The following is a 6,209-nucleotide window of genomic DNA, read 5'->3' as shown; positions in this document are numbered from 1 at the left end:
TTTGTGAGCACTTCCTCTGCTCTGGAACCCAGACAGACTCTGCATACTCTTATTAAAGGTATTGCAGACTTCACAAACTGTATCCAAATTTTGTACAGATCCAAACCTTGTCACTTTGTTACCTGAGAAGTGAAGAAGACAGAGGAAACTCAGGATTTTTATTCCAACACTTCCTATGAGAATTCAGATTCTTCTGTGATATTTTTGCTTTTAAGAAATACAATGTTCCCAAAGGCCTTGCAAATTTTGCTTTGTAGACACACAATAAACTCATAACTGGCAATTGCAGTTGCAATTTAAATAATATTAATAGTGATGTCAAATCATGGAGCTGCTGTTTTACTGGGAATTGAAATCCAACACATCTGGAGAATACTAAGCTGGGAAGGTTTATATGATTTTGATTAACAACTGCATGACCGTTACAGCACCATGGGCACAATAAATAAAAAAGAAAAAAATCAATTTTACTAAGTAAACTACATAAGCAAAGTGTAGTGATAGTAAGCCCTGGCTGTGAAAAAAGAGACTTGAATCTGAATTGTCCCCTCACTTTTAATTGGCAGTAAAGTATTTACAATCATGCACTGGGTTGATCAGCTTGTAAACTGAAAGGAAATAAGAAAAATAAAGAAAAATATCCATTCTCCCCGTCGGGGAATCGAACCCCGGTCTCCCGCGTGACAGGCGGGGATACTTACCACTATACTAACGAGGAAGTGGATAAAAACACCTATTTTTCCCCCAACCCATATCGCTTTTAAATCTGTAGTTTGCTGTTATCTGAGGTGGTTGAATTTAATATAAATTTGTCAGGCGCTTTTAATTAAAAAACCCATAAGAAGTTGGATACAAATGGCAAGACTCTAACAAATTATTAATAGTTAAAACCGTGCAGAGCGACGTGTGCTCGGGAAAGAAAGTGCACTGTTTCGTTAAAAGTCTGCTACTCTGCTAAGCAAATGGACGGTACGTAGAAATGTGACCGCTTCCCCAAAAGGCTGCTTGAATTCCGAAATTAAGCAAATAAAAAAGGAACAGAAAGATAAAACACGTGGTTTTGTCACAAGCCGAAAGTAGAGAGAAGACTTCCATAGCTGTTCACCTTGAGTGCTTTTCGAAGTCAGCGGGTCACCTGGTCCTGCAGGGAAAATTTGGAATATCAGAATAAATATTCATGTCTAATTTTTAGTCTGAGTAGGGTTCTCTTTTTCGTGTGCACTGCTCTCGTAAACCACTAGGTAACTTTTACTTTGAAATGTGGAGAAGTAACATTCAGGCAGTTGTACAGCTTTGACTAGTGCAAATCCGCAGGACCTCGTGGCGCAACGGTAGCGCGTCTGACTCCAGATCAGAAGGCTGCGTGTTCGAATCACGTCGGGGTCAGCTTTTTACTCTACTCTTGTTTATTTAAAATTCTTGATCACCAAACATTTCTTTCCTTGTTGAAACAATTCATCATTAATGATAATCTAATCTAATCTAATCTAATCACCTTAATATAGATTTTACACCCATATTTCCCTAGTTGTCAGTACCACGGCTGGCTTTTCTTAAGCTAGAAAAAATGGCTGGGATTTGAGAGTGGACAGTTTAGTCCAGGTAGTCCTCGAATTACGACCACAATTGAGCCCAAAATTTCTGTTGCTAAGCGAGACACTTATTAAGTAAATTTTGCTCCATTTTATGACCTTTCTTGCCACAGTTGTTAAGTGAATCACTGCAGTGGTTAAGTTAATATCACGTTTGTTAAATGAATCTGGCTTCTCCATTGACTTTGCTTGTCAGCAGTTCGCAAAAGGTGATCACATGGCTCCAGGATACTGCAACCGTCATAAATATGAGTCACTTGCCAAGCGTCTGAATTTTGATCACATGACCATGGAAATGCTGCAAGGGTCATAAGCGTGAAAACAATCACAAGTCACTTTTTCAGTGCTATTTTAATTATATACTGTCACTAAATGAACTGTTGTAAGTTAAGGACTACCTGCAATAAGCATGCCAATGGCAGTATTCAATGCACATCTTCTCACATATAGATCATTGCCAAGGGAGCCTGCCATTTCATTGGCAACATGGCTGGCATCTTTGCCTCTGAAGATGCCAGCTGTAGTTGCTGGCAAAATGTCAGGAAATCTGTTCTGCTGGAACCCTGGAATCCAATAGCGTGCAACAAGAGCATTAAATAATGCTAAATTAGTGTTCTTCAGAATGCGGAAATGGTAATATCAGGTTTCATATCTAAGTTTAATAAAATGTATAATTTAATAAATTAAATTAAATAATTAAATATAATTTAATGAAATAAAATAAAACCACAGTCACCAAACTCTGAAGCCTAATGGATAGCAGCTGTGAAAGCTTACACCAGTATATTCTTAACATTCTCCCCATAGGACATGGGTGTCAAACTTGCCACATCACGTGATGTGTCGCGACATATCGCAACTCTTTTTGCATTGCTGGCAATTGGTGGCCGCGGCTTCAGTACGATGAAACCGGCCTGTGGGCCGGCAGTTTGACACCCCTGCTATAGGAGTTTTGGAAGGGTAATATAAAAAAGTTCCTTATGAGCTAAAACTATGCCTCTGCAGTTAAGGGGCTACTGAAAATACAGCTCATGTTCTCTTATACTTTACGCTCAATAAAGATCCTAAGGACCCACTTTATAATTTCTTACTTGGTAAAACATTTGGGGGCAGTTCTGATAAATAAGTGGGGTTTGGGTTGCAGTTTGGGCACTCGGTTTCTAAAAGGTTTGCCATCACTGGTATATAGTATATAGTATATACTTGATAAGATAGAAAAATGTGGGTTAGACAGCATCACCACCAGACGGATTCGTAACTGGCTGACTGGCCATACTCAGCATGTAGTCCTCGATGGAACCGCATCTACATGGAGGGAAGTGTGTAGTGGGGTGCCCCAGGTCTCTGTTCTAGGCCCAGTGCTCTTCAACATCTTAATCAATGATTTGGATGAGGGGATAGATGGAGAACTCATCAAATTTGCAGACAACACCAAGCTGGCAAGAATAGCCAACACTCCAGAAGATAGGCTTAAGATACAGGAGGATCTGGACAGACTTGAACACTGGGCGCTATCTAACAAAATGAAATTCAATGGTGAAAAAAGTAAAGTTCTACATTTAGGCAAGAAAAACCAAATGTACAGGTATAGTATAGGGAGTACCTTGCTCAATAGTAGTAACTGTGAGAGGGATCTCGGAGTCCTAGTGGACAATCACTTAGATATGAGCCAGCAGTGTGCTGCAGCTGCCAAAAAAGCCAACACAGTGTTAGGCTGCATTAACAGAGGGATAGAATCAAGATCTTGTGAAGTATTAATACCACTTTACAATGCCTTGGTAAGGCCACACTTGGAATACTGCACCCAGTTTTGGTCACCACGATGAAAAAAAGATGTTGAGACTCTAGAAAGAGTACAGAGAAGAGCAACAAAGATGATTAGGGGACTGGAAGCTAAAACATATAAGGAACAGTTGCTGGAATTGGGTATGTCTAGTTTAATGAAGAGAAGGACGAGGGGGGACATGATAGCAGTGTTCCAATATCTCAGGGGCTGCCACAAAGAAGAGGGAGTCAAGCTATTCTCCAAAGCACCTGAAGGCAGGACAAGAAGCAACAGATGGAAACTAATCAAGGAGAGAAGCAACCTAGAACTAAGGAGAAACTTCCTGAAAGTTAGAACAATTAACCAGTGGAACAACCTGCCTCCAGAAGTGGTGAATGCTCCAACACTGGAAGTTTTTAAGAAGAGACTGAACAGCCATTTGTCTGAAATGGTATAGGGTTTCCTGCCTGAGCAGGGGGTTGGACCAGATGACCTCCAAGGTCCCTTCCAATTTTATTATTATTATTATTGTATATAGTATATAGTATATATATAGTATATAGTATATAGTATAAAAAGGAAACCTTGATGTTCATTTTGCTTAGCATGTTAGTGTATGGATTGGAGATATGTGTGTATCATTTATGAGTAAAGTTATATTGCTGTCATATCAATATACATATCAATATATGTAAGCTTTTTACATTTTAAAAATATTTTTAAATTCTTTAAAATGTCTAGATACCTACATATGTACAAATGCCAGCCATCAGATTTTGAAGAGCTGGGTGGGTGGGGGAAGGAACTGGTGTATAAATTGCAAAAATATATGCTTGAGCTAAAGCAAGTAAGCAAAGCATGGTCTGAAAAAACTAAAATCAAACTTATAAAATGCATGCTTTGATGATCTGAATATGCAGAGGACAAAACTTTTTCCCCATTGCTGGCAATGGGGTGGATGCAGTTTCCTCATGATGCATCCGGCCTGCGGGCAGGCAGTTTGACACCCCTGCCTTAACAAAAGTGAAAACCATAGTAAACTGGCAAATAATGAGCTTTAAGGTATTTGCTGGAAGCTTATTTTATATTTTATTTTATTTTATTATTTTAAATCTGGCACAAATAACTAGGAACCAAGAGTTTCATTCAAAGCACTTCATGTTTGTTACATGCTACCTATACACAAGAATCTGACTTACTAATGGTCAAGGCAAATTGGTGCTAGATAAGCGTCAATGGAATTCAAGGGGAGCTGGACTGAGGTCTCTTGCGGGAACATAGTCACTCCACACTGATAATGTGTTTGACCCCGCTCTCAGGCTTAGCTTGGTCATCTCCTACATCACTCCCCCCTCCAACTTGCCCCACTTCCTCCATGGGCTCTTTGCAGCTGGTCTCCCCCTCCTGCATAGTCTCTTCAAAGTCTAAGTTATCATGGGAACTTGGCAAGGGTGTGAGGGAAGTAATCTCAAAAGAATCTTCCTCCATGGTTTTGAAGTGGCTGGTGAGGCAGGTGGCAGTTGTTGAAATACACAAACAGCATTAGATGTTCCCTTCCTTCCCCTACCCGGGTGTTGAAGACCAGAGGTAGAAGACCCATCGTAAGCCTGCTTCTCCCCAGAGCAATTCAGAGAATGTCGTTAATTCCTTCATTGATGAATTCCTCAGGCACTGTGGCTCGGGGATCTGGGACCTTGGCCAGTCATGGTTTCTCAGGAAAATGTAGATAAAACTAGTGAACTGAATCAGGGCATGAAAATACCATGCATTCTTCCAGAAACAGGGCAGCCTTTCCAATGAATCAAATACTGAACACCTTTGCCTCTGCATCTGATTGGTGTGTGGGGGAGAGAGTGCTGGGATGGTAGAGCACTTGGAGCGGCATCTTTAGACAACAAAGATCAATGAAAGAGTGGATGCATTTTCATAGAAGGAGGCGATTGGAGATGGAAGATAACAGAATTGATCTCTTGGAGAATCTTGAATGGCCCCGCAAATTTAGCATCTAGCTTCTTGGAAGATCTTGAGGATGGTAAGAACTTGGTAGAAAGCCTGACATTGTCCCCTACTGCTATTGGAGATCCCTACAGTTGATGGGGATCTGCAGCCTTTTTGTAAGACTGCTTAGCTTGGACAAGCTGCTGCTTCAGTAGGGCCTGAGCAGTGAGTTACACCTGTAAGAAGTCAACAGCTCCTGGGACAGGTGAGTTTAGTGCAGGGTGGTCTGGTAATATTTTTGGGAGCGTGTTATATATAGCTTGAAAGGATGTCATTGAAATCAATGTGTAGAGAGAGTTATTATAAGAAAATTCTGCAAGAGACAACAATGATGGCCTTGGAAATAGGTGCAACACCTTAAATACTGTTGGAGAAGCTGGTTAGTCTTCTCCACTTCATCATTTGTGGCTAGGTGGTGGGCTGAAGGTAGGCTGACCTGGACATTCAAGAGCTGGAACAGTGCCTTGCACAAGCTGGATAGGAACTGCTGGTCTTTTTCTGAAATTAATATTGACATCATTCAACAATAGCAAAAGATGCGGTCTAGGAAAAGCTGGGCTGTTTCTTCGGCATCGAGTAAACCTCTGCAAGGTATGAAGTGAGCCATCTTGGTAAAAAAGATCTATCTCAACCAAAATTACTGTGAAGTTTTGGATGGGGATAATGGGTTAAATCAGTAATGTTTTAGAGAGACTGTATGCCATGGGAATGTGTGAAGGGGGGAGACGCTGTAAGAGGCCTGCCGGCTTCTGATGTAGAGACTTGGCCCTTCTTCATGTGTGGCAAGATGTCACATAGTCCTTGATATCTGCTGCAATCTTAGGCCGCCAAAAGTCTCTTAATGTTCTGTGTAG

The 6,209-nt window shown here is 40.8% G+C and overlaps 2 non-coding genes across 2 annotated transcripts; one reads left to right on the top strand and one right to left on the bottom strand.

Annotated features, from left to right (window-relative positions):
* Positions 1 to 646: 646 nt before the first annotated feature.
* Positions 647 to 718, bottom strand: TRNAD-GUC. Its single transcript has one exon. It is a non-coding gene; the product is annotated as a tRNA-Asp (tRNA).
* Positions 719 to 1,314: 596 nt separating this feature from the next.
* Positions 1,315 to 1,386, top strand: TRNAW-CCA. Its single transcript has one exon. It is a non-coding gene; the product is annotated as a tRNA-Trp (tRNA).
* The last annotated feature ends 4,823 nt before the right edge of the window (positions 1,387 to 6,209 follow it).

This window comes from Protobothrops mucrosquamatus, unplaced genomic scaffold (genome assembly GCF_001527695.2).
Source record: "Protobothrops mucrosquamatus isolate PMUCROS unplaced genomic scaffold, P.Mucros_1.0 scaffold3656, whole genome shotgun sequence".
In the NCBI taxonomy this organism is placed as follows: Eukaryota; Metazoa; Chordata; class Lepidosauria; order Squamata; family Viperidae; genus Protobothrops; species Protobothrops mucrosquamatus.
The sequence above is the reverse complement of the archived record's forward strand: the minus strand, read 5'-3'. Positions and strand labels throughout refer to the sequence as shown.